General features: G+C 41.4%; 1 protein-coding gene across 2 annotated transcripts in view; it reads left to right on the top strand.

The window, feature by feature from the left end:
- The first annotated feature begins 704 nt into the window (after positions 1-704).
- The window catches only part of slc8a3 (solute carrier family 8 member 3), a 129,809-nt gene continuing 119,917 nt past the window's right edge, over positions 705-10,596 (top strand). The window contains exon 1 of one of the 2 annotated variants that reach the window (XM_057859203.1): positions 705-1,244. The gene's annotated coding sequence lies outside the window, so the exon portion shown is untranslated. The remainder of the gene's footprint in view (positions 1,245-10,596) is intronic. The other variant, XM_057859204.1, reaches the window with a different exon arrangement.

Here is a 10,596-nt window from a genome sequence, read left to right as displayed (position 1 = left end):
TTTAGTCAACCACCAATTGTGCAAGTTCTCCTACTTGAAAAGATTAGAGAGGCCTGTAATTGTCTCCATTGGGTAAACCTCAACCATGAGTGACAGAATGTGGGAAAAAAAAAAAGAAAATCACATTGTTTGATTTTTAAAGAATTTATTTCCAAATTAGAGTGGAAAATAAGTATTTGGTCACCTACAAACAAGCAAGATTTCTGGCTGTCAAAGAGGTCCAATTTCTTCTAACGAGGTCTAATGAGGCTCAACTCGTTACCTTTATTAATGGCACCTGTTTTAACTTATTATCGGTATAAAAGACACCTGTCCACAACTCAGTCAGTCACACTCCAAACTCGACTAAGGCCAAGACTAAAGAGCAAGACCAATCAACTGTGGGAGCAATTATTAGAAAATGGAAGACATACAAGACCACTGATATTCTCTAAATACTAATTCCTTCATGTACCATCGGAGAGCAAACCAATTTCTCTAGTTAAAAAAACATGTATTTCTCTTTGACAAAATGGATTTGACATCAAGCTCCGTCAATGGCAGCCAATCTGTCAGGCCCTGCATCCACATTTCTATTTCTGTGGGTATACCTACTGATCCGACCATAGTCCTCACTCTCTCATCGCTGCAGGTTTTCTCCTCTCAGCTGATGAGAACCATGACGTCGTCAGCGGCGTGCGCGGGAAGGAGCGGACACAACCATTGGACGCCACCGAAGAAAATAATCATCATAATGTAGCCCCCCCGTGCTAAAAGATGAAAGAGATGAGGATGAGGAGGCGGTCACGGAGCTCTGCGGGCGAGCGTCACTGAATGTGGAGGAAGAGGAGAAGGAGGAGGAGGAGGGAAGTCGTGCGCGCGCCGTCCCCGCCGGAGAGCGCTGATTCACGGCTCGGCGGCAGAACGAGAGCCGCTGCGAGCATCCGTCACTGGCGAAGACCTTAAAATACTCACCCTCACTCCCTCTTTCCTTCCCTCCTTCATCACCCCTCCTCCTCTTCCTCCTCCTCCCTCGTCACTGACAGCTCCGCTCAGACGTGAGGAGGTTCTGGGGGTAGGAGGACGTCTCCGCCGCCACCATTACGACCACCGCCGAGGCGAGCCCCTCCGGCGGATACCATTGAGACGCCGCACGCCGGGGGAACTGAGGAGGTTTGTGGGGCGTGGGGGTACGCCAGATTTTTTTTTTTTTTTTTTCCCTGGAGAAGGGAGGAGGTGCTGCAGCTTGGACACGAGCTATACAGGTGAGTGACATCCCAAAATATTCCTCATTAAATGCATGTTCATGTAATTGTTGTGTGACGGATAAAGACGCGCCATTGATATGCTCATAACAGCGCGTACACATTGTTACATATGAAATTGACAAGGGGGAGGGGGGCAAAAGGGGATCCCCTCCCTCACATTCCACTGCCTCTCTTCTTCAGGTATCGCTGATGATTAATCAGCAACAGCTGAAGCTCTGCTGAGTTTGCAGCTCAAATGACCCCCCACCTCCCTTCACACTTTTTAGAGAGACCCCCCCCACCCACACACACATGTCCAAGAATAGAAAAGGACTGTCATTTCATGCTCACTATGAATGTGTCCACATTTATGCATCTCAACAACACTGAACCTGTTTGCGTGTTGGAATTCATGTACAGTACCTTATTTTTCAGACTCTAAGCATCCGAGTATAAGTCATACCAGCCAAAGAATGCAAAATGAATGAGTAAAATAACACGTAAGTCGCACAAGTCAACATTTGGGTGGGTAAATTTATCAGAAATCAAGAGCAAACATGATACAGTGGGGCAAATAAGTATTTAGTCAACCACCAATTGTGAAAGTTCTCCAACTTGAAAAGATTAGAGAGGCCTGTAATTGTCATCAAAGGTAAACCTCAACCATGAGAGACACAATGTGGAAAAAAAAAAGAAAATCGCATTGTTTGATTTTTAAAGAATTTATTTCACAATTAGAGTGAAAAATAAGTATTTGGTCACCTTCAAACAAGCAAGATTTCTGGCTGTCAAAGAGGTCTAACTTCCTCTAACGAGGCTCCGCTCGTTACCTGTATTAATGACACCTGTTTTATCTCATTATCGGTATAAAAGACACCTGTCCAAAAACTCACTCAGTCACACTCCAAACTCCACTATGGCCAAGACCAAAGAGCTGTCGAAGGACACCAGAGACAAAATTGTAGACCTGCACCAGGTTGGGAAGACTGAATCTGCAATAGGTAAAATGCTTGGTGTAAAGAAATCAACTGGGGAGCAATTATTAGAAAATGGAAGACATACAAGACCACTGATAATCTTCCTCGATCGGGGCTCCATGCAGGATCTCACCCCGTGGCGTCAAAATGATGACAAAAACGGTGAGCAAAAATCCCAGAACCACACGGGGGGACCTAGTGAGTGACCTACAGAGAGATGGGACTACAGTAAGAAAGGCTACTATCAGTAGCACAATGCGCCGCCAGGGACTCAAATCCTGCACTGCCAGACGTGTCCCCCTGCTGAAGCCAGTACACGACCAGGCCCGTCTGCGGTTCGCTAGAACGCATTTGGATGATCCAGAAGAGTACTGGGAGAATGTGTTATGGTCAGATGAAACCAAAATAGAACTTTTTGGTAGAAACACAGGTTCTCGTGTTTGGAGGAGAAAGAATACTGAATTGCATCCGAAGAACACGATACCCACTGCGAAGCATGGGCGTGGAAACATCATGCTTTGGGGCTGTTTTTCTGCAAAGGGACCAGGATGAGTGATCTGTGTAAAGGAAAGAATGAATGGGGCCATGTATCGAGAGATTTTGAGTGAAATTCTCCTTCTATCAGCAAGGGCATTGAAGAGGAGACGTGGCTGGGTCTTTCAGCATGACATTGATCCCAAACACACAGCCAGGGCAACAAAGGAGTGGCTTCGTAAGAAGCATTTCAAGGTCCTGGAGTGGACTAGCCAGTCTCTAGATCTCAACCCCATAGAAAATCTGTGGAAGGAGTTGAAAGTCCGTGTTGCCCAACGACAGCCCCAAAACATCACTGCCCTAGAGGAGATCTGCATGGAGGAATGGGCCAAAATACCAGCAACAGTGTGTGAAAAGCTTGTGAAGAGTTACAGAAAACGTTTGGCCTCCGTTATTGCCAACAAAGGGTACATAACAAAGTATTGAGATGAGCTCTTGGTATTGACCAAATACTTATTTTCCGCCATGATTTGCAAATAAATTCTTTAAAAGTCAAACAATATGATTTTCTGTTTTCTTTTTTTCTCCACATTCTATCTCTCATGGTTAAGGTTTACCCATGTTGACAATTACAGGCCTCTCTAATATTTTCAAGTGGGAGAACTTGCACAATTAGTGGTTGACTAAATACTTATTTGCCCCACTGTACGTTAAAGCAGGGGTCAGGAACCTATGGCTCGCGACCCAGATCTGGTTCTTTTGACGGCTGCATCTGGCTCGCAGACAAATCTTTTTATTTCTAATTATTTTTTTTTTTAAAAATGACGGTAGGGGTGTGACAAAATATCGAAATGGCGATATATTGTGATACTTTGTATCCCAAAAGGTTATCGATATGCTCCTGTCAAGAATCGAAATATCGTTTTAAAAAGGTGTCATTGTTAAAAAAAAAAAAAAAAAAAAAAAAAAGGAACCATCAAGCTGCTACCAAGATCTTCCACTTTAATAGTGTCAGAGTTAACTCGAAGGCTGCCATTGACTGTGCTTGACGCCCAATCCATTTAGACTGAGAACGTTTGTTCATTCAAAACCAGAGCATTCACAGTCATTCGTTCCGATTTTCGGGGCATTTACAAATCACTTGATGTTCATTTTAGGGCATTTACAGGTCATTTCCTGTTGAGTTTGAGTCACTGCCTATTCATTTAGGTGGTTCCCAGGTGACTTCCTGTTCTCTAACTCAAAATAAACAGGAAGTGACCCATAAAATACCCCAAAATCAACAGGAAGTAACTGAAAATCAACAGGTAAATGACCTTAAATGGCCCAAAATTACCTCATTGCCGCATTGGCTGTCACTGACACATTCGTTCATTCGCTGCCATCCCTCCCACTTCAAACGGATTGAACGTCTAATAGTGATAAACTCATTCCAATTCACAGCAGACACTTGTTTTCCTGTTTATAAGTTGTTTGTCGAAAATCCTAGACCAATGTATCGATAATCGTTGAATCGCCATATCGTCAGATCATCGTTAACGTGAGCATTGTATCGCAAATCGTATCGTATCGTGAGGTACCAAGAGGTTCCCACTCCGAGTCACCGGCAACTAGAAAGCCGGTTCGCTGTAATTTTAGTGGAAAAGTGGCAAACATACATGTCGTTGTGTCTGTATAGTTATCAATATATCAATCGCATAAGCAACGCCGATGAGGCAGAGACACTGTTCAAGTGGGGTTGCCGTATTTTGCTGTCGAAAATAGCGGCCGATGTGCGCATGTGCGTGAGATCTGGATGTAAACTCCCCTCATTTCAGTTTCAATAATTTGTTTGTAATTTACTGGGGTTCATTAGTATTTGTACCCCTGAGAAAATCTGTGCTAATATTTAGTGCTGAAGCCTTTGTTTGCAATTACAGAGGTTGGACGCTTTTGTAAAACACGAAGTTTTAGCTCCATCCAAATATTTTGTATTGGATTGAGGTCTGAAGACTGGCTAGGCTAGAACCGTGATGTACTTTTTACGCAGCCACTCCTTGGTCTGCTTGGCTGTGTGCGTCGGATCATTGTCATGTTAGAAGAACCAGGCACGACTCATCTTCAAGTCTCTGATTGAGGGAATGAGGTTGTGGCTCAAAATCTGAAGATACATTTCACATCTAGTCATCCTCTGCTTTATACAGTAAAGTCGTCCTGTCCCCTTTGCCGAAAAGCAGCCCCATAGCATGAGGTTTCCACTCCCACACTTCACAGTGGGGATGGTGTTCTTGGGATCGTACTTATCCTTCTTTTGCCTCCACACCTGACAAGTTTGCACCAAAAAGTTCTACTTTGGGCTCATCTGACCACAAGACTTTCTCCCATGATGCCTCTGCACCATTTTGGTCCCTGGCAAGCTTCAGACAGGCCTTCACATGTACTGGCTTCAACAGGGGAACCTTCTGAACAATGCATAATTTTAGCCATTGCACTGTAGTGTTCTACTGACAGTAGCCAACAGGTCATTCACCAGCTCCTGCCGTGTAAGTCTATGCTGAGCCCCACTTTTCTCATCATGAGTGATGCCCCACGAGGAGAGATTGTACATAAAGCCTCAGTCCGCAGTAGATTAACAGTCATGTTTAGCCTTTTCAATTTTCTAACAATTACTGCAACTGTTGATTTATTCTCACCAAGCTGCTTTCCAATTGTCCCATAGCTTTTTCCAGCTTTGTGGAGCTCAACGATTTTTTCTCTGGTGTCTTTTTAAAGCTCTCTGGTCTTGCCCATGGTAGCAGTTGGATTATGACTGACTGTGGGGTGCACAGGTGACAATGGTGAGCTCAAACAGGTGGCGGGTGGGTGGTTACTCATGGGTTCAAGGTGGATTTTTTTCATATTTGAGCGTGAAGGAGTACCTTTTCTCGTAGGCACCGTCTGTTTGCATTATTCTAACACACTTAATATAATCAATCAGGGAATAGTATCATTTCTCATATTTACTGTTTGACTGTTTGTATTACTCGAACACACCCGATATAAAATAAATAGCACTTATACCATAGTTTAAGAAAAACAATTAGAATATAGGACATAAGAGATCAACAACGTGTTCTTATCGCGGAAGCCCAACGTGTGCGTCATGTCGCTGACTGAGCAAGATTGACGCTGACAAGCCCACGTCAGCAATCAGTTCTCCCGGACAGTCCAGAACAACCGGTGGGACACCCGGTCCCAACACAAGGAAAGCAAACGTCCGATATCCAACTGATAACACGACTGACAAGACTCAAAGAGCCCCTTTGACACTGAGATGGCAAAATCCACAACCCTCGTTGCCCTGACAACAGTAACTCCTGAATCTTCCTGTCCAATCCACAAACAGACAATAGTCCCAAACACACCCCTCTTCCTGCCTATGGCTGCCCCGCGACAGCCTTCGAAAGACTGAATGTTTAACTAATTGTTGTCATTTTTCTCGGGAACCTTTTGTTGACGTGTGATAGGGTGACCTTGCCTCCCCGCCTGAGTGTTTTTGTTTCGCCTTGCCGTTTTGATCACTGTCGACCTGAATAAATTGTCAACTTGTTTTCGGTGAGCCTTCTGCAAACCTTTCAAAAATGGGAGTCAATACAAAGGGTTAAGACAAAGGTGAACACACGGAATTTGGCCTTCTGGCCGGATTGCCAGGATCCTGCCGGCCCGGCTCGTTGGATCTTTGCCAGCGCGGGTTCGGTGGTTCGGCTGGCGTGGTTCCGGCAGTCTGGCTGGAAGGTCAGATTCCTTCAACAATAATTTTTCAACAATCATAATTTTTGCTGATTCTCAGGGGTACAAAGACTTATGAACCCCAGTAAAATACAAATAAATGATTGAAAAAACATACAATGCGAGTTCAGAATTTTTTTTTTTTAGATTATGTCTCTATAAATGGAAATGCATGTATGATTGAAATTTCAGACCTCTATCTCTTTTCTAAGTGAGTCAACTTGCAAAATCACAAGGGGTGCAAATACTTCTGCTCCTCACTGAAGGTCGCACCAGTCGAAGATGCACGATGAAGTCACACTTCAAGACTAGTCACATTTTGGGGGGGCAATTTTTAAATTTATCAGAAACCAAGAACAAACATAAGTTAAAGCAATAATAGTGAAATGGAGGACATCGGGATAAATAGGCGTCCGTTAGCATAACAATACGTTTTTCGGATAACAATAGGCTAAACAACAGGCTGTCAGCTATCAGAGTGAAAAAAAAAAAGTATAAATTGCACCTTGGTATAAGTCGCCACCCCAGCCAAGCTATAAAAATGTGCGACTTATTGTCTAAAAAATATGGTAATTTAGAGGAATTTTTTATGAATGAAAAAGTATATATTTACTTTTTCCTTTCTTTTTTTTACCAAAAGAGTACATTTTGAAATTTTTAAAAAAAAAACTTTTTCTGTTTAGTTTTTTTAATTTAAAAAAGTAAAATAAACAAGAAAAAAAAAAAAAAGACAATATTTACTACAAAGAGCCTCAAAAAAAGGTCAAAACTTATAATCCAAAATAGTCCATGACTGATTATGATTTCATTAGTCGATTCCTCACGGTAGCCCTACTTGATACTGTCCAGCAAAGGATATTCATTCAACTATTTTTTTTTTTTTTGGTGACATGAAATGCAATTTAGGAGAATCCCTGTAAGCTTCACTGAAAAACAATTCACACTGACAGGAATACAACATCCACGAGCGAATGAATAAATCATGTGGTTTAATTACTCGCATATATGCGCAAGAGCTCCCCGCATATAAACATGAGTGATAAGTCAGCACAGTGACAGACTGCATGTCGTCAATGTTTAACACCAATTAATGCAAGTAATTACTCAGTGGAGCAATCTAGTCGAATATCACGTTCGCCTCACGGAGCAGGAATGAAGAGTTCCGTTAATTGAGTTGATAGGAGTTCAAATGCAATTTTTATAACTCTTTATAGGGCAAGTGACTTTTTTTGGTAATTTACGAGTGTTGCACAGTTGCACCAACACCATTTTTGGGACTCGATACGGATTCCGACACCCGTCTGTGCGGTCTTGACCGATGCCGATACTGTACCTATTTGACCGGTGGGTTTCGACTCTGCGTTGTATGTGTCGTTGGAAATGACGACGGGAGTCAAGAGTGCGGTGTGACATGGTTTTAATCGGATAAAAGTCAGAAAAAGCCAATCTTCCCGTTAAACATGGCTTTAACAATGTGCCCCTCCCCATCGACATCCATACAGAAAAGGGGAGAACTAATAAAGTGCACTCAACTTAAAGCAGAAGGTGTCGCGTTGATAACTGACATGGGGGAAACAAATAACATACAAACAAAAAGTTCCAACTTCGAAGGAGGACTGATGGAAATAGAAAATATGATAACAACCAAATTTTGTGTACCGTATTTTTCGGACTACAAGTCGCACCGGAGTATAAGTCTCATTTTAGGGGGAAATTTACTTGATAAAATCCAACACATAGAACAGATATGTCATCTTGAATGTCAATTTAATATAAAAATACAGTAGAGAACAACATGCTGAATAAGTGTACAGTATGATGATGCATGAACAACGATGCTACGGCTCGGTCCTGGCTATACAGCGAGCTAAACTCCCAAATGACAATGCTGGACGTCTGTATAATTTGCTGAATCAATTTCATCCTCGATACCAAACAGGTTCGCATCAACGTAAATAAATGATAATTAGGTGCTATTACAGCAATGACACAAACGGTTAGCATGCGTTCGTTAGCATTAGCACATCGTTCAAACAGCCACACAACTGGCGCTAAGTGTCCGATCGTGGGTGGAAAACACACAACAACAACAGAAAAGATGATACTCACAGGGTGAAAAGTAAGAGTACCAACACCATAGGCGGAGTTTGACTTTTAGGGCGTGGGGGGGGATGGGGGGGGGGGGCACAACATGTTGATGACCCCGAATTGCAGTGTCAGCAATGAAATTAACTTACAAGAATATTTATAATAATAAGTTGAAAATGAGCGTTTTTTTCCCCCTATCATTCATGAGGGTAATTCTAAATCAGGCTGCTTAGGCAATACATTTCGCCAAGATCGTCATCCATTGAATATGGTACGCCCGCCGGTGTCGTGCCAATGTAGTTACCCCAGTCAAAAATTGTATCCCCTGGGTGGAGCCATATGGAAGTAGATTAGTGTCTTTATTATTCAATAAAAAAGTTAATTGAATTAAAAAAAAAAAAGTTGCTTCACTCAAAATATATATTTTCAATCCCCCCAAAAAAAGTCACTTCAATTTTTTTTTTAAATCTGTTTGAATGTAAAAAAAAAAATGTTTAATCTAAAAAAATTGCACGTGAAAGCTATTTTTCTTTGATTTTTTTTTCTGATTGGAATCGTTTTTTTTTTTGTTTTTTGTTTTTATTTAAGCAATGTTGATTTGTGTTTGGGCCATATTTTGGCTAGGACGTTTTTGTCTTGATTGGGCGCCACACAATTGGACATCTATCACTAACTTGGGAAGGGTGACAAATGCTCCTTTTTTAATAGCAGTGTGTGTACCTGGTCCCCATCTTGGTTAGGATGACCAGCGGCTAAAAACGATCTCAAAAACTACATATTGCACAACGCACATGCTATTTTTTTAGAACTCCCCATAGACTCCACCGTGAGTTGACAAGACAGCTCCCACAGACATTGCGCCACGCCTTTCCGTAGTGGGCGAACCAGGCGGCAGAGTTGAGTTGGCTTTCACTCTGATAAAGTCAACCACACGCTGCGTTCTTACGCCAGATTTAGGTGGAAATAGGACGTAGGTTTTACTGCATACAAGCAGGCAGGCGTGATTTGGTCAACGTAATTATTATATTAAATCGCACCATGCATGCACTTTGAAACGTGAAAAAAATCGATTGATAAAATTGGCAAAAATTATTTTGCTTTTAACCAAGAATCTAGACTGTTTTATGTCCATATTTATAGACATTCTGCGATTTAAGCATTTATTTACAAGAATTTTCAGCTTAAAAAGCTCTTTGTTTTAAGACAGCTGCCATGTTGGATTATAAAATAAGGTAACTTTTGCTTGAAATATTTACGTAAAATGAACGATAACTGCCCGTTTTTTGCTTTTAGCCAAGAATCTAGACTGTTTTACGTTACTATCTATAGACATTCCGCGATTTAAGCATTTATTTACAAGGATTTTCAACTTAAAAAGCTCTTTGTTTTGGGACGGCCGCCATGTTGGATTTTGTATCTCTACACAATAGCGGAATTCAACCTAAATAAATTGTGATAGTAAACAGAAAAATGAAAAATTTGCTTTTGTTGAGTATAATTAAGATGATTCTGCATGCTTTCCTCAAGTATTAAGTTCCTGATGTGAAAATTTAGAGATTTATTAGCTGTTGAAAACTTGGCATTTAGGGCAAAAACTTATACTGTATATGTTATGTTAAATATTGCTATTTGCTATTGATCCTGAAAATATAGGGGATTATCTCTGCATTTGGTGATTTTTGTGCATCTAGTATAAAATTTGAGAATTTTTTTATCCATTTTAAGTTTTGTCATACTTGTATAAAAAAATATTCGGGATTTTATTAGGAAACGACTTTGAATTTTTTAATGTCACTGTTTATGGAGACACATATATGCCTAAGGGAGGGGTTTTGGTTTTAGGTCGCTAGCAGCTTTGGTTTTGAAAATATTGGAATTTTAAGTTTTTGAAAATAGGCCCCCTACGGATCGGCCCCGTCAACTGATAGTGAAGTCTATGACTCTCCGATACCAATGTCATTGTAGTGCCGTATTGGTACAACACTCATACCTGTCAAGTTGTACGGTTTCGGCGTAATTTGTACAAGTGAGCACTGATTTTTAAATTTGTACGCCATACGTTCGAAATCCGTTCGTTTTCCGTG

Source organism: Corythoichthys intestinalis, chromosome 15 (genome assembly GCF_030265065.1).
Source record: "Corythoichthys intestinalis isolate RoL2023-P3 chromosome 15, ASM3026506v1, whole genome shotgun sequence".
NCBI lineage: Eukaryota > Metazoa > Chordata > Actinopteri > Syngnathiformes > Syngnathidae > Corythoichthys > Corythoichthys intestinalis.
The sequence above is the reverse complement of the archived record's forward strand: the minus strand, read 5'-3'. Positions and strand labels throughout refer to the sequence as shown.